Here is an 18,630-nt window from a genome sequence, read left to right as displayed (position 1 = left end):
ATGTGCCAGTCTGTGTCTTTTTAATTGGGGCATTTAGTCCATTTACATTTAAGTTTAATATTGTTATGTGTGAATTTGATCCTGTTATTATGATGTTAGCTGGTTATTTTGTTCATTAGTTGATGCAGTTTCTTCCTAGCAACGATGGTCTTTACAATTTGGCATGTTTTTGCAGTGGCTGGTACCAGTTGTTCCTTGCCAGGTTTTGTGCTTCCTTCAGGAGCTCTTGTAAGGCAGGCCTGGTGATGACAAAATCTATAAGCATTTGCTTGTCTGTAAAAGATTTTATTTCTCCTTCAGTTATGAAACTTAGTTTGGCTGGATATGAAATTCTGGGTTGAAAATTCTTTTCTTAAGAATGTTGAATTTTGGCCCCCACTCTCTTCTAGCTTGTAGTGTTTCTGCTGAGAGATCTGCTGTTAGTCTGATGGGCTTCCCTTTGTGGGTAACCTCACCTTTCTCTCTGGCTGCCCTTAACATTTTTTCCTTCATTTCAACTTTGATGAATCTGACAATTATGTGTCTTGGAGTTGCTCTTCTTGAGGAGTATCTTTGTGGCATTCTGTGTATTTCCTGAGTTTGAATGTTGGCCTGCCTTGCTTGGTTAGGGAAGTTCTCCTGGATGATATCCTGAAGAGTGTTTTCCAATTTGGTTCCATTCTCCCTGTCACTTTCAGGTACACCAATCAGACGTAGATTTGGTCTTTTCACATAATCACATATTTCTCAGAGGCTTTGTTCATTTCTTTTTACTCTTTTTTCTCTAAACTTCTCTTCTCATTTCATTTCATTCATTTGATCTTCAATCACTGATACCCTTTCTTCCAGTTGATCGAATCAGCTACTGAAGCTTGTGCATGCGTCACATAGTTCTCGTGCCATGGTTTTCAGCTCCATCAGGTCATTTAAGGTCTTCTGTATGCTGTTTGTTCAAGTTAGGCATTCATCTAATCTTTTTTCAAGGTTTTTAGCTTCTTTGTGATGGGTTCAAACATCCTCCTTTAGCTCGGAGTAGTTTGGTATTACTGATCTTCTGAAGCCTTCTCTGAACTCGTCAAAGTCATTCTCCATCCAGCTTTGCTCCGTTGCTGGCAAGGAGCTGTGTGCCTTTGTAGGAGAAGAGGCACTCTGATTTTTAGAATTTTCAGCTTTTCTGCTCAGGTTTGTCCCCATCTTTGTGGTTTTATCTACCTTTGGTCTTTGATGATGGTGATGTACAGATGGGGTTTTGGTGTGGATGTCCTTTCTGTTTGTTAGTTTTCCTTCTAACAGTCCGACCCTCAGCTGCAGGTCTGTTGGAGTTTGCTGGAGGTCCACTCCAGACCCTGTTTGCCTTGGTATTACCAGCGGAGTCTGCAGAGCTGCAAATATTGCAGAACGGTAAATGTTGCTGCATGATCGTTCCTCTGGAAGCTTTGTCTCAGTGGGGCAACCGGCCATATGAGGTGTCAGTCGGCCACTACTGGAAGGTACCTCCCAGTTAGGCTACTCGGGGGTCAGGGACCCACGTGAGGAGGCAGTCTGTCCATTCTCAGATCTCAAACTCCATGCTGGGAGAACCACTACTCTCTTCAAAGCTGTCAGACAGGGATTTTTAAGTCTGCAGAAGTTTCTGCTGCCTTTTTTTCATCTATGCGCTGCCCCCAGAGGTGGAGTCTAAAGAGGCAGGCAGACCTCCTTGAGCTGTGGTGGGCTCCACCCAGTTTGAGCTTCCTGGCTGCTTGGTTTACCTACTCAAGCCTCAGCAATGGTGGGCGCCCCTCCCCTAGCCTTGCTGCCACCTTGCAGTTTGGTCTCCGACTGCTGTGCTAGCAGTGAACAAGACTCTGTGGGCGTGGGACCCTCCAAGCCAGGTGTGGGATATAATCTCCTGGTGTGCCATTTGCTAAGACTGTTGGAAAAGCACAGTATTAGGGTGGGAGTGACCCGATTTTCCAGGTGCTGCCTGTCACGGCTTCCCTTGGCTAGGAAAGGGAATTCCCTGACCCCTTGCTTTTCCCAGGTGAGGCGATGCCTAGTGCCCTACTTCAGCTCATAGTCCGTGGGCTGCACCCACTGTCCACAAGCCCCATTGAGATGAACCTGGTACCTCAGTTGGAAATGCAGAAGTCACACATCTTCTGTGTCACTCATGCTGTGAGCTGTAGACTGGAGCTGTTCCTATTGTTCCTATTTGGCCATCTTGGAACCTCCCCTTGAGATCCGGTGTCTTAAAACAATATGGGTTTTTTTTTGTTTTTTTTTTTTTTGAGACAGAGTCTAGCTCTGTCACCCAGGCTGGAGTCCAGTGGTACAATCTTGGCTCACTGCAACCTCTGCCTCCTGGCTTCAAGTGATTCTCCTGCCTCAGCCTCCTGAGTAGCTGGGATTGCAGGTGCCTGCCACCACACCCAGCTAATTTTTTATTTTTAGTAGAGATGGGGTTTCACTGTGTTGGCTAGGCTGGTCTTGAACTCCTGACCTCATGATCCTCCTGCCTCGGCCTCCCAGAGTGCTGGGATTATAAGCGTGAGCAACTGCACCCTGCCTAAAATAATATCCGTTTTTTAATCTTACAGTTCTCTATGTCAGAAGCTTGTGCACAGCATGGCTCAGTTTGTGCTCTCCTCTGGATTTTAGCAGGACCATCTCAAAAGATTGACAAGGCTGTTTTTTTGTTTGTTTGGTTGGTTTGTGTGTGTGTGTGTGTGTGTGTGTGTGTGTGTGTGTGTTTCTGGAGGCTTTACGAATGAATCTACTTCTAAACTCAGGTTGTTGGCAGATTCTAGTTCCATGCATTTCAGGTACTGGGGTCCCTATTTCCTTGCTTACTGTCAGCTGAAGATTGTTCTCAGCTTTTAGAAACCACTCATATTCCTATGGCCCCTTTCTCAATCTTCAAAGCCAGCAATGGCAGGTTACATCCTCCTTATACTTTGAATCTTTCTGAACTCCCTTTCTGCATCATCTTTTCTCTGCTACTTCCTCTTCAGCATGTATCTGATTGACTCTTCTGCCTTCTTCTACTCTCAAGGGCTTATGTAATTACATTGGGTCCACCTAGCTAATTCAAAATAATCTCTTTAATTTAAGGTTAGTTTATTAGTAACCTTAAATTTATCTTCAGAGTCTCTACACAGCAGTATCTAGATTAGTATTTGAATAATCAGGGGATGGGAATCTTAGGGCACATCTTTAGAATTTTGCCTATCATACCCTTTAAGAACAGGAACAAGACAAGGATATTCACCATAACCACTCTTATTCAGCATTGTATTGGAGATTTGACCTATTGCAAGAGGTAAGAAAAAAATTAACAGTATATAGATCAGAAATAAACACATAAATTGCTTTTATTCATAGATGACATGTTAATCTATGTGGTAAATGACAAGAAATCTATGAAGAGGGGGCTAGAATTAACAAGTGAGTTTTCTGGAATTAATAAGTGAGTATAAAACAGACAGTAGGAAAATCAATTATATTTCTATATGTTAGCAAGAAACAATACAAAATTTGATTTTTTAATAGAAGGAACCCACTTATAAAAAATATTAACTGAAAGTAGATTATGAACATAAACATGAAATAAAACTTACAGAAGGAAATGTAAGGACATATCTTTGCACCATGGGAGAGGGCAAAAAATTTTTAGACAAGTCATAGAAAGGAATAACTGTAAAAGAAGACATACGTTAAAATTAATCAAATATAAAACTTCTTATCAAAATGAGTAGCCAAGCTATACTGGGAGAAAATAAGAAAGAAAATATATATAGCCACCAAGATAACTTTTCAATCGGTGAATGGATAAACCAACGATGGTATATCCATACGGTGAAATCTTAGTCAGTGATGAAAGATGATCTATCAAGCCATAAAAAATGTACAGATGAGCTTTAGATGCATATTACTAAGTGAAAGAAGCCAGTCTGAAAAGGCTACATACTGCATAATTCTGATTATAAGACTTTTTGGAATAGACAAAACTAAAGAGTTGGTAAAAGTCAGTTGTTAGCAAGAGTTTAGGGGGATGTAGGGAGAGTTCAATAGTTGAAGTTTAGTTTTAGTTTTAGTTGAATAGTTGAAAGTTTAATAGTTGATTAGTTAAAGTTTAGGTTTGTGAAACTATCCTATATGTTACTGTCATAGTAGATACATGGCATGCATTTGTCAAAACCCATACAACTTTACAACACTAGTGTGAAAGTCAATGTATGCAATTTAAGAAAATCACTTAAGAGATTGGAATATCCAAGAAGGAATGCATATATGACAAGAGAATCTGTATTACAGATATGTAAAACAACCTCAGTGAAGGTGGTGGGGAAGGTGACAACCTAGATAACTATGGAAATGAGTGAAGTCTATAAGGCTAAATACAATAGGAACTTCATATAAGCACTGTACTCTAGTTGATAAAGATGTTTTCCATGAGGATATGAATTAACAATTCTAATACTACTATATATCTATACTGGAATTGAACAATTAAGTAAATGGATGATGTAGGGTACAAGCCAGTTTTCCCACTGCTGGAGTGAGAATCTACAGATAAGCCAGAAAAGAAGATTAGAATGATCTATATGGTACTGTATAAGAGTTGGAGACATATGTATGAACTTATGTTTAGCTAAATAGATCTACAGATAGTTGCAAGCAGAAATATTTATACATATATGTATTGCACAGGTTAGTACACACACACACACACACACACACACACACACACACACAGATCCTTGCTCTGTCAGCTAAGACAGCCTACAAGCAACAATATCACAGTAGCAATGAGCAAATGTGGTCTCCAGATTCTAGTTTCTAATAACATTCTCTAATAAAAGGAATCAGGACTTGGAGAAATGACTGATTCCAGAACTGGGGCAGGAAATACTCAAGATAAGCCAAGAACATCCTGTGGTAACAGAATGTAAGAAAGTGCTCAAAACAAACAAAAAACCAAAACACACACCTACCTTTATAAGGATGCTTTATAAGAGCACAAAAGCAAGCAAAAACAGCTTCCAATGGCCAAAGCTGGAACACTTTGAACAATAAAATAAAGAGCATGAGGTGCTTAATATCATTAGTTATCAGAGAAACTCAAAAGTGAAATCACAATGAAAAAACACTATTGACTCACCAGATGATTAAAATGAAGAGACTGAAAAGATAAAATGTTGATCAAGACATATTAATATTAATATAACTCATACATTGCTGGTGAGATTATAAAATGGTACAACCAATTGAGGGAAAGATTTGGCAGTTTCTTATACAATGCCAATTTTAGGTATTTATCCAACAAAAATGAAATTATATATCTATAAATTGTATGTGTATAAAAAGGCTTATACATGAATGTTTATAGCACCTTAACTCATAATAGCTAAAAACTGGAACTAACCCAAATGTCCATCAATATTTATCTTCATTGGACAAACAAACTGTATGGTATTCATAAAATGGAGCACGACTCAGCAATAAAATGAAGCAAACTGACAGCCACAACTTGAATGTGTGAAAGAACCCAAGCAAAATAATTTATACTGTAATGTACTTGATCTGATCTGGAATAGGCAAAACTATAGTGAACAAAATCAGAAAAATTGTTTTCTCTGGGTGAGGGGGTGGTGTATGGTCTGGAAAGAGGCATGAGAGTACTCCCTTGGGTGATGGAAATATTCTGTATCTTGACAGGTGTGAATTACTTGGGTGTATATATTTATTGAAAGTCATCAGTTTGTAAAATAAAGATGTGCAATTCACTGTAGTATAGTAAATTTTACCTAAATAAAAAAACTCCTTAGGGAGAAAAAAGCTTAAAAACTAAGGTTTTATATTGATAATTTTGATATATTGAACATTTATATTTATTTTATTTTAGATTCAGGGGGTACATGTGCAGTTTTATTTCATGGATATACGATGTAATAGTGAGGTTTGGGTTTCTATTGTGCCCATAACCCAAATAGTGAACATTGGACCCAACAATTTCTCAACCCTTACCCTCATCTCTCCCTGCCCGCTTTTGGAATCCCTAGTGTCTATTATATTAATTTTTACGTCCAGGTGTACCCACTGTTTAGCTCCCACTTATAAATGAGAACATATATATTTGTTTTTCTGTTTCTGGGTTTATTTAGGAGGATGACCTCCAGCTCCATCCTGGACTGCAAAGTACATGATTTCATTCTTTTTTTATGGCTGCATAGTATTTCATGGTGTATATTTACCACATTTGCTTTCTCTGCTTATCTGTGGATGGACACTGAGGTTGATTCATGACTTTGCTATTGTGAATAGCACTGCAATAAACATATGAGCGCAGGTGTCATTTTTATGTAATGATTTTTTTTCCTTTGAGTAGATACCCAGTAGTCAGTAGTAGGATTCCTGGGTTGAATGGTAATTCTACTTTAGTTATTTGGGGAATCTCCATACTATTTTTTATAGAGGTTGTACTAATTTACATTTAAACCAGTAATGTATGTGTTCCCTTTTCTCCACATTCATACTAACATCTATTTTTTTTTTGACTTTTTAATAATAGTCATTTTGACTCATGTGAGATAGCATCTCATTGTGGATTGTATTAGTCATGGTTCTCTAGAGGGATAAAACGAATAGGATTATATATATATCCTGTTATATATCTCATATATCCTGTTATATATCATATATACTGTTATATATCATATATATATATATATATATATATATATATATATAAGTTTATTAAGGAGTATTAACTCACATGTTCACAAGGTCCCACAATTGGTCATCTGCAAGCTGAGGAGCAAGGAAGCAAGTCTGAGTCTCAAAGCTGAAGAACTTGGAGTCTGATGTTCAAGGGTAGGAAGCATCAGCACGGGAGAAAGATGTAGTCTGGGAGGCTAAGCGAGACTGGTCTTTTCAAGTTCTTCTGTCTGCTTTTATTCTGCCCTCACTGGCAGCTGATTAGGTTTTGCCCACCCAGATTGAGGGTGGGTCTGCCTTTCCCAGTCCACTGACTCACATGTTAATCTCCTTTGGCAACACCCTCACAGACACACCCAGGAACAGTACTTTGCATCCTTCAATATAATCAAGTTGACACTCATTATTAACCATTACATGGGTTTAATTTGCATTTTTCTGCTTAGTGATGTTGAGCATTTTTTTCATGTTTCTTGGCCACTTATGCATCTTCCTTTGAGAAGTATCTGTTCATGTCCTTTACCCACTTTTTAATGGGATTTTTTCTCGTTGATATGGTTGAGTTCCTTGACAATTCTGGATATTAGTTCTTTGATACATGCACAGTTTGGAAATATTTTCTCCCATTCTGCAAGTTGTCTGTTGACTCTGTTGATTATTGTTTTTACTCTGCAGAAGCTTTTTAATTTAATATAGTCCCATTTGTCTATTTTTGTTTTTGTTGCATTTGCTTTTGATGTTGTAGTTATAAATTATTTGCCTAGGCCAGTGACCTGAAGAGTGTTTATAGGGTTTCTTGTAGGATTTTTGTAGTTTAGGGTCTTACATTTAAGTCTTTATTTAATCTTGAGTTAATTTTTGTATATGATGAGAGATGCAGGTCCAGTTTCATTCTTCTGCATATGGCTAGCCAATTTTTCCAGCATCATTTCTTGAATAGGATGTTTTTTCCCCACTGTGTGTTTTATCAAAGATCAATTGGTTGTAGGTATGTGGATTTATTTCTGGGTTCTTCATTTTGTTCCATTGATCTATATGGCTTTTATACCAGTACCATACTGTTTTGCTTACTATAACCTTGTAGTATAATTTGAAGTCAGGTAATGTGATACTCCAGCTTTGTTCTTTGCTTTGGCTATTTATGCTCTTTTTTGGTTCCATATGAATTTTAGGATTTTTTTTCTAATGCTGTCAAAAATGACATTGGTAACTTGATAGGAATTGCATTGATTCTGTATATTGCTTTGGACAGTATGGTCATTTTAACAATATTGATTATTCCAATCCATGAGCATGGGATATTTTTCCATTTGTTTATGTCTTTTTAATTTCATCATTGTTTTGTAGTTCTCCTTGTGGAGATCTCTTCCTCCTTGGTTAAATGATTAAATGTGTTCTTAGGTCCTCTGTATATGTGTGTGCATTGTAAATGGAATTGAGTTTTTTATTTCATTCTCAGTTTAAGCGTTATTGGTACATAGAAATGCTCTTGATTTTTGTATGTTGTTTTTGTGTCCTGAAACTTTTTTTTTTTTCAAGTCTAGGAGTCTCTTGGAGGAGTCTTTAGAGTTTTCTAGGTATAAGATCATGTCATCAGTGATCAGAGATAATTTGATTTCTTATTTTTCAAGTTGGATGCACTTTATTTCTTTCTCTTGCCTAATTGCTCTAGCTAGGACTTCCAGTACTATGTTGAATAAAAGTGGTGAGGATGTACACCCTTTTCTTATTCCAGTTCTGAGGGGGAATGCTTTGAACTCTTCCCTGTTCACTATGTTGTTGATGGTGCTTTTGTCCTACATAGCCTTTATTATTTTGAGGTATGTTCCTTCAGTGCCTAGATTGTTGAGGGTATTAATCATGAAGGAATGTTGGATATTATTGAATACTTTCTTTGCATCTATTGAGATAATCATATAGTTTTTGTTTTTAATTCTGTTTATGTTGTGAATCACACTTATTGATTTGTGTATGTTTAAGCATCCTTGCATCCCTAGAATAAAACCCACTTAATCATGATGTATTATATTTTTGATGTGCTGTTGGATTCAGTTTGCTAGTATTCTGTTGAGGATTTTTGCATCTATTATTCATCAGGGATATTGACCTTAGTTTTATTGTGTTCTTGCCTGATTTTGGTATCAGGGTGATACTGGCTTCATAAAATGAGTTAGGGAGGAATCCTTCCTTCTTGATCTTTTGGAATAATTTCAGTAAGATTGGTACCAGACGTCTTTGTACATCTGGTAAAATTTATCTGTGAATCCATGTGGTCCTGGGCTTTTTTTGGGAATAATTTTTATTACAGCTTCAGTTTTATTACTCATTATTAGTCTGTTCAGGGTTCTATTTCCTTCTGGTTTAATCGTGGGAAGTTTTATGTTCCAAGGATTTATGCATTTCCTCTAGGTTTTCTAGTTTATACTTTTAGAATTGAGAGAGGTAGGGCCTTTTTCTGGATTAGCTTTGTCTGAAAGGGAATTTTGTGGGTTGTTTGATCTTCTATCTAGACCATTAAATTTCTCCCCATATCCACAAGGAGGCTGATTTGCTTTCTTACCATTCATGTGTTCACTGGAGTGGCACTTTTAATTTCCTTCAAGAACTTTTCCTTTGCATTCACAACTTGACTACCTTTTTGATGCAGGAGGACTAGCTTTTGACTTCTCTCAGCTTTTGGCATGCCTTCATCACTAAATTTAGTAATTTCTAGCTTTCGATTTAACGTGAGAGATGTGTGACTCTTCCTTTCACTTGAAAAGTTAGAAGTCATTGTAGGGTTATTAATTGGCCTGATTTAAATACTGTTTCTCAGGAATAGGGAGGGTGGAGGAGGGAGGGAGAGAGACAGAGAGAGAGAGGAAAGAGGGAAGAGCGGAGAGGAGAGGTAGAGGGAAGAGTAGGGGGGTGGAGAGGAGAGAGGGAGGGAGGAACAGCCAGTTGTTGGGGCAGTCAGGTATACACAGTCATTATCCATTAAGTTTGCTGTTTATATGGGGGCAGTTTGTCATGCCTCAAAACAATTACCATAGTAGCATTAAAAATCACTGATCATAGATCACCATAATAGATTCTTTTAGTCTGTTTTCTGTTGCTTATAACAGAATACCTGAAACTGGGTAATTTTTAAGGAGAAATAATTTATTTCTGACATTTATGGAGGCTGAGAAATCCAACATCGAGAGGACTTATCTGGTGAGGGTCTTCTTTCTGGTAGGGACTCTCTACAGAGTCCCAAGGTGGTACCGAGCATTACATGGTGAGGAAGCTAGGTGTGGTAGCTCAGGTGTTTTTTCCTCTTCCTATAAAGCCTCCAGTTCCAGTATTGTGATAACCAGTTAATCCAGTAACCCATTAATTCATGAATGGATTAATGTACTTGTGAGAGCAGAACCCTCGTGACCTAATCACCTCTAAAAGGTCCAGCTCTCAGTACTGCCACAATGGGGATTATGTTTCAACATGAGTGGCAGAGGGGACAAACATTCAAACTGTAGCACAGATATAATAATAACAATGAATTTGGAAATATTGTGATAATTATCAAAATGTGACATAGAAGCATAAAGTGAGCATATACTGTGGGAAAAATGCCACTGATAGACTTGCTTAACTAAAGGTTGTCACAAACCTTTAATTTGTAAAAGAAAAAGCAATATCTGCAAAGCACAATAAAGCAAAGGACAACAAAACCAGGTATGTGTGTGTATTTTAAAAGAATATTGGATTCAGTTTGTTGAAACTTCTGTTCATAATTTTTGTGTTTGTGTTCATGAGGGATATTGGTTTATAGCAAGCTTGTTTAATCCATGGCCCATGGGCTGCATGCAGCCTGGAACAGCTTGGAATGAAGCCCAATGCAAATTTGTAAACTTTCTTAAAACATGAGTTTTTGCAGTTTTTGTTTTTTGTTTTTAGCTCATCAGCTATCGTTAGTGTTAGTGTATCTTATGGGTGGCCCAGGGAAGCCAAAAAATTGATACCCCTGGTCTATAGTTTTCTTATAATAGCTGTATCTGGTTTGGTGTCAGGGTAATGCTAGCTTCATAGAATGAATTGGGAAGTATTACTTCCTTTTCAATTTTTTGAAAGAGTTTGTATAGAATAGATATTATTTCTTCCTTAAATGTGTGGTAGAATTCACCAGTGAAGTCATTTGAGCCTTGAATTTTCTTTTAGGGAAGATTTTAAACTACATCATCGATTTTTAAAATAGATAATAAGGGTATTCAAGTTTTAAACTTCTTCTTGCAGGAGTTTTGGTAATTTGCCTTCCAACTAATTTGGAAATTGTCGGATTTATTGGCATAAAATTGTTCATAATCTTTCCATATTATTCTTTTTAAAAATTTTCTTTTTAATAGAGCCTTGCATTGGTCAGTTCATCAGTTCAAAAATTAAATTAAGTATTTTAAACCCTTAATAATAGCATTTTGAGAGGCAAGAGCAGCTCCAGCTTGGAAGAGAATATTTGCAAATTGTGGCGGCCATGGCTTAATGCCATCACTGGTGTGTGCATGCATTCATGCTGGAGGCTGCTACATAAAGGTAAAGAAAGGAACCAACAGAATTCAGGGTATCCAAAGTGTCATCTAGTACATTGACTGGAGGTGCTACAGTTTAATACAGCTAAGGTTCAAGGTCCTTTACACATCCTTCATCTAGGAAGGATGCACCACGCATTCAAATATAATCCCATGGTATGCCCTGTTTTACTGGCCACAAAATGTACCCAAGTGTAGTAGAGAACTATGAGATTGTCAGCAAGCAGTGCTCCAGAAATTGTTTTTAAGTCATGTCTAGTTTTAAATCTTTGGAATAAAACGGATTTTTAAAAAATACCCTCCAACTAACATACATTTAATTGCCTCTGGCAAATGGACAGATTGTGTGTGTGTGTATGTGTGTGTTAAGGGTGTTTTTTCTTTTCTTGTTGTTGTTTTGTATTATTTTTTGTTTGTTTGTTTTTGGTCTAAATAGAAAAAAAGGAAAAGGAGAAAGGAAATTCTTGAGACCAGACCTTGCAATGCCCCAAGTGTCCAATTGGCAGCTACAGCATTTGTGAGGAGGTTCCTTTGCCCTCAGATGAGTAGTTTCAACATTTCAGTGAAAACAAAGGCTACAGAAAGCTGAAAACCCAGATCTTGAAGGTTACTGTCATATATGTGTTTGTGTTTCTTATATTAGTTTTGCATCTCAAATATGTATGGGGTGGCATTTTAACAGTCAATGAGTCAAACAGTCAAAGGAGGACAGGAGGGGACCCAACTGGTAGGAGGGAACAGCAACTGTGTGTGGACCAAGCACCATTTTTATTTTATAAACGTGTCTTGAAGGGATGGTCCCAGAATATACAAAATATACACTCTGTCCTAATAACCACCCTGCTTGCTTGCATAGGCCACTTCATGGTCTTAAAGGCAATCTTTGGAGTTGAGGCCAGTACCTGCTAGCTAGGAATGCAGGTAGATAGTGACCAGTATTGGATGTGTGTGTGTGTGTGTGTGTGTGTGTGTGTGTGTGTGTGTGGTATGAAAAGTAAGGACTGTAGACTCCTTTGGAGTCAGCTTGCAGAGTAAATGTGGGGCCTCTGTTAATCCTGGGGATTCTAGGTCATAAGTCATGGTGGGCCTAGCCAAAAAAAAAAAAAGAAAAAAAAGAAAGAAACGTGTCTCTCCTTTTAGAAAACCCATGAGAGAAACACCTCAACCTTTTTCTTAAATGTCAACCCTTCACTCCCACAGTGGCATTTTAAATTGTGTATTGTAACAAATGGGGGAATAGGAGCTCAGTGGGCATGAGAGAGAAGATAGGATGATGTTTTGTGAAGTCACTAGACTTGGGAGGCATCCTCAGATTTCCCCACTCCTGGAAAGAGTGATATTTTTGGCTTTTTGTCACATCATAAGCCAGAGTTAGATATGCAGCTGCCCTCTGAGACTGGTGACATCTATGCTTTAACTGGTTATGGGGTAGCAATGACACCCAGCACAACGGTTGATCAATATGAGCTGAGGTCATTATGCCTCAAGGAGGATGAGAGAACTGTGATGTCCCATCTGATTGGCTGTTGTGAGAGCTGAACATCCAGTTATCGAGAGAGTCCTGAAGAGGTTTAGTCCATGGAGAAAAGATAAAACACTTAAGCTTCCAAATAAGCTTTTCAAGTTTTCATTAGCAAAAAACGGAGAGATTAAAAGGAAAAAATCTAGCACTGGCAACAAGGTGAGACTCAAGGGATATACTGTGATTCATCGTCAAGGACTTTATTCTCTTGGCCACTTTGCAGTCATGCTAGAAGTTTCCAGAATCCCTGGTGCATAAGGTGTGCAAGAGTCAAAAAGTAAGAAAAGAAAACTCCTCCCTTGAGAGTGAAGTCTACAGAAATGCAGGCCAGAAAGGTGTAAGATGTTATTCCAGAGTCTGCCGCCGCTAAGGCCTTTGGGATCAATATGAAAGATCTCAATACTACTAAGAAGAACCAAAACCAGTCAACAGGTCTGTGAGGAAGTCTGACGCATGGAATAGTAGTACTTTTCACACACAAAGGACAGATAAAGCAAGAGTTAATTTTGGCTACCAAACTGCAATTTGGTTTTCTAGGTCACTTTCCCCCAACTATTTAAAAAGAAACATTAGTGCTACACATACACAACTTTAAGATGCTGAATTCTCCTATCAAGTTGCACTGAGAAGCAAGTGAAATAAACCCCTTAGACTGCCATCCACCTGCAGAGATGTCACATCCATTTTCTTTGATTTCCATTGGCAACAGCGGGAAATAATTTGAATGGTGCTAAAGTAAGCAGCCGGTCTGCCTTGCTGAATTCACCTGGTTGCCTTTTTCATTTTCTTCCATGTGGCTAGGGCAAGGCATAAAAAAGAGACGTATATATTTTAAATATAGTTGAGTGCATGACAGTGTGTATGTGTGTGGGCCTGTTTGTAAGTGTGTATGTGTGTACAGAAGTTTATAAGTGAGAACTTTCTTCTGCCAGGCAGTGGGTCCCTGCCTGAAGTCCAGCCCCCTGCCTCATGGTATTTCCTTTAGACACTGGCTGATGCCACCGAAACTCTGGCCTTTCGGTTTTTTAGATATGTCTCTTCATATAGAGGGCAAGATGGTCATACCTTGAAAAACAACCATCGCAGCGGTAGCATTTGAAGAGCTTTGCACCTGTGTGTTTCATGGAGTGCCTGGTGAGCTCATGGCTTCATGCTAAATGCTACACGCATCCCTCCCATGAGCACCTGTAAGGCTTCTCACCTGTGTGAATCCTATGGTGGGCCTTTAAGTGGGAACTTTTTGTATAAACTTCCTGGCACCCGTTAAACTGACAGCAGTGAACCCTCTTCTTGTTTTAGGGACATGCTTTAGCCCCTGGCCTTCCTTGGTCACTGTCGCTCTGTCCACTCTTAACGGCCCCAGCAGCCGTCACAGCTGCTGAAGCTGTTGTGATCCCTCCCACCTTTACGGAGATGAGAGCACCCTTCTTGGCCACTAGTTTCAACATCACCGTGCCATCCACGGCAGAGAGAGTTTGTGAGGTTTTGACCAGATGGCAGCTGAGCTCAGAGGACGATGGGGACGTTAATGAGGTCACTGTGTTGAGCTGGACCTGGTTGACAGATGTGTAGCTGTCTAGAGAAGAGTTGGCGGCTGGAGGCTGAGGCAGGTCTCAGATAGCAACTTGTCCCCAGAGAGCAAGATGTCCACTGCTGAGCTCTTCTCACAGATGGCCGCTTCCACGGGGAGAGGCAGGAGGTCTAAGTGATGGAAGCTTTCCTCAACGCACCGGGGAGGAGAAGCGTGGAGGAAACAGACCAAGTCCTCACCAAAAGTCTCCGAGATCCTCCTGGGCTCCGTCTGTAGGTAGCGTTCCAATTCAAGGCATATCTCTTCTGGAATATTCCCTCTTCTCTCAGTCTCTGTTCTCCTTACAGGACCCTTTCTCTTATCCTGTGTTTCCCTCAGGGGTCTTCACTCCCACAAGTAAATATCTTCCAGGATATCCTGGAAGTAAGGCTTCTGGACTTCCTTTCTTCCATTTACTTATTCGTGCTGCCAGGTCTCCAGGGATGGCAAAGCCGAGAAGTAGCCGGTGTCATGGACAAGTTGTAGCTCCTGGAATATACTATAACTAGCCAACACGTCCATGCTGCTGCTGCAGGGCAAAATGGGAGGCGAAACCCTCCCCTCAACACAGTTGAGGCTGTTTATCAGTCTGTCTGGCTCACCCCGCAAGAAGACAGACATCTAGTGGCCCTTTTGTTTCAGTCAGACGAAGCTGCCATCCATTTCTGCAGCTCTGTTGGCTCCTAATGCAATCTTTGCTTTTGATTTTGGGAGGTTGCATTTTTTTTCTCTCGCGATCGCTTCCCTCCCCTACTTCCCTTCCCTCCCTAACCCCACCCCATCCTTGCTAGTTTGTAGTCTTGCCCTCCTGTTTCTCCCATATTATTCTTTTAATATTTATAGAATCTGTAGTGATGTCACCCGTTTCATTTCTGATGTTGGTAATTTGTGTCTTTTTTCTGATCTATCTACTACAGGCTTTATTGATTTCAAAGAACTGTTTTGGTTTTCTCTACTTTTCTGTTTTTTGTTTCTTTAATTTCCACTTTGACTTTGGTTTTATTTGCTCTTTTGCTGCTAGTTTCTTAAGGTAGAAGCTGAAATTCATTGATTTGAAACCTTCCTTTATTTTTTCATATCTGGATTGAGTGCTTTAAATTTCCAGTTAAGTATTGGTTTAATGACATTTGATATGTTGTGTTTTCATCTTGTTTAGTTCAAAATACTTTCAAATTTCCATTTTTATTTACTTTTCTGATTCATGAGTTATGTAGTAGTAGTTTAATTAGCTTTCAATGATTTGGGAATTTTCTAAGGATATTTCCGTTACTGATTTTTAAAAATTCCATTGTGATCAGAGAATGTATTTTGTATAATTTGAATCCTTTTTGATTTATTAAGATCTATCTCATGGCTCAGAACATGGTCTATCTTGGCAAATGTTTCACAGGATTTTGAGAAAAATATATATTCTGGTATTATTGGGCATGGTGTTCTATAAATGTCAATCAACTCAAGTTGTTTGATAGTATTTTCCTTAGTCTACTCTATCCTTATTGAGTTTTGTACTTGTTCTATTAGTTATTGAGAAGATATTGAAATCTCCAACCATAAGTATGGATTTATCTATTTCTCTTTGCATTACTATCAGTTTGGCTTCATGTATTTTGAAAGTCACTCGTTATTAGGTGCTTAAATATTTCTGATTGTTACGTATTTCTGATTAATTTACCTTCTTGTCCTTATGAAATGTCTTTTTAAATCTTTTTTGCTCTAAACTATGTTTTTTTCTGACATTAATATAGCCACTGCCACTTTCTTCTTACTGGTGGTAGCACGGTGTGTTTGTGTGTGTGTGTGAGTGTAGGAGATATAGTTCAGATGTGTGTCCCTGCCCAAATCTCATGTTGAAATATAATCCTGAATGTTGGAGGTAGGCCAGGTGGGAAGTGATTGGATCATGGAGGTGGATTTCTCATGAGTGGTTTAGTGTCATCCGTTGGTGCTATCCTTGTGATAATGAGTGAGTTCTCCCAAGATCTGATCATTTAAAAATGTGTGGCACCTCCCCATCCTCTCTCTTGTTCCTGAAGTGCCTGTTCCTACTTTACCTTCTGTCATGGGTAAAAGCTCCCTGAGGCTTCCCCAGAAGCAGATGCCTCCATGCTTCCTGTACAGCCCACAGAACCATGAACCAATGAAACCTCTCTTCTTGTAAGTTACCCAGTCTCAGGTATTTCTTTTTTGCTTTCTTCAACTTTTATTTTAAGTTCAGGGGTACATGTGCAGGATGTGCAGATTTGTTACATAGGTAAACGTGTGCCATGATGGTTTGCTGTACAAATCATCCCATCACCTAGGTATTAAGCCCAGCATCCATTAGCTATGCTTCCTGATGCTCTCTCTCCTGCCACCACCCTCCTCCAACAGGCCCCAGTGTGTGTTGTCCCCATCTATGTGTCCATGTATTCTCATCATTCAGCTCCCACTCGTAAGTGAGAACATGTGGTGTTTGGTTTTCTGTTCCTGCATTAGTTTGCTGAAGATAATGGCTTCCAACTCCATTCATGTCTCTGCAGAGGACATTATGTCGTTCCTTTTTATGACTTCGTGGTATTACATGGTGTATATGTACCACATTTTCTTTATCCAGTCTTGTTGATGGATATTTACATTGATTCCATGTCTTTGCTATTGTGAATAGTGCTGCAATGAACATACATGAGTGTGTGTCTCTATAATAGAATGATTTATGTTTCTTTGCATATATGCCCAGTAATGGGATTGCTGGATCAAATGGTATTTCTGCCTGTAGGTCTCTGAGGAATGGCCACACTGTCTTCACAATGGTTAAACTAATTTACATTTCTACCAACAGTGTAAAAGCATTTCTTTTTCTTGGCCACCTCGCCAGCATCTGTTGTTTTATGTCTTTTTAATAATAGCCATTCTGACTGGTGTGAGATGGTATCTCATTGTGGTATTGATTTACATTTTTCTCATGATCAGTGATGTTGAGCTTTTTTTCATGTTTGTTGGTGGCATGTATGTCTTCCTTTGAGAGGTGTCTGTTCATGTCCTTTGCCCACTTTTTAATCCTTTTTTTTCTTGTAAATTTGTTTAAGTTCCTTGTAGATTCTGGATATTAGACCTTTGCCAGATGAATAGATTGCAAAAGTTTTCTCCCATTCTGTAGGTTGTCTGTTCACTCAGATAGTTTCTTTTGCTGTGCAGAAGCTCTTCAGTTTCATTAGATACCACTTGTCAATTTTTGCTTTTGTTGAATTGCTTTTGGCTCAGGTATTTATTTAGAGCAGTGTGAGAATAGACTAATACAGTGTGTATATGTATTTACATTCTTTTACTTTTTACCTTCTTGTGTCTTTTTGTTTAAAATGTATTTCTTGTAGGCAGCATATAGTTGAACTTTGCTTTTTTATTGTGGTGAAATATACGTAACATAAAAATATACCATTTTAAAGTATACAGTTCTGTATCATTAAGTACATTTGCATTGTTGTGCAATCATCATCACCATCCATCTCTAGAACTTTTTTTCTTCCCCAGTAGAAATTCTGTAATGATTAAACATTAATTTCCCATTCTCCACTCCCTAAAGCCCCTGGTAACTATCATTCTGTTCTGCTTTTCTGTCTCTATGAATTTGCCAAAATTTAAGTTATTCTAGAACTTCATGTAAATGGAATCATATATTTTTACTTTTGCATCTGGCTTATTTTACTTAACATAGTACCCTTAAGATTCATTCATATTGTAGTATGTGTCAAAATTTCATTTCTTTTTAAGGCTGAACAATATTTCTTTGTATGTATGTACCACCATTCTGTTTATCTGTCCACACATTAATGGACACTTTAATTGCTTCCACCTTTTAGCTATTGTTAATAATGCTGGTATGAACATGGATATACAAATATCTGTTCAAGGCCCTTCTTTCACTTCTTTTGGGTATATGCACAGAAGTGAAATTGCTGGATCATATCATAATTCTATGTTTAATTTTTTGAGGATTTGACATAGTATTTTCCACAGTGACTGCACCATTTTACATTTCTACCAGCAATGCAGAAGAGTTCCACTTTCTCCATGTCTTTGCCAATATTTGTTATTTTTCTGTTTTTTCTTTTTAAAATAATAGCCATCCTAATGGGTGTGAAGTGACATCTCATTGTAGTTTTGATTACCATTTCCCTAAAGGGCTGGTTTGAATGTGTTCCCTAAAATTTATGTGTTGCAAACCTAATTGCCACTGTAACCGTATAAAGAGGTGGAGCCTTTAAGAGGTGATGAGGTCATGATGGTTCTGCTCTTATGAATGGATTAATGCTGTTATCTGGGAGTGGGATACTTATCTT

General features: G+C 38.5%; 1 long non-coding RNA gene and 1 pseudogene across 1 annotated transcript in view; one reads left to right on the top strand and one right to left on the bottom strand.

Annotated features, from left to right (window-relative positions):
- The window catches only part of LOC119620715 (uncharacterized), a 108,478-nt gene that overhangs the window by 27,574 nt on the left and 62,274 nt on the right, over positions 1–18,630 (top strand). The gene's annotated exons all lie outside the window — the stretch shown is intronic.
- On the bottom strand, positions 13,770–14,836 carry LOC103221257 (Krueppel-like factor 7; annotated as a pseudogene).

Source organism: Chlorocebus sabaeus, chromosome 15, assembly GCF_047675955.1.
Source record: "Chlorocebus sabaeus isolate Y175 chromosome 15, mChlSab1.0.hap1, whole genome shotgun sequence".
NCBI classification, from domain to species: Eukaryota; Metazoa; Chordata; class Mammalia; order Primates; family Cercopithecidae; genus Chlorocebus; species Chlorocebus sabaeus.
Note: the sequence above shows the minus strand (reverse complement) of the source record. Positions and strands in the feature narration are given on the sequence as shown.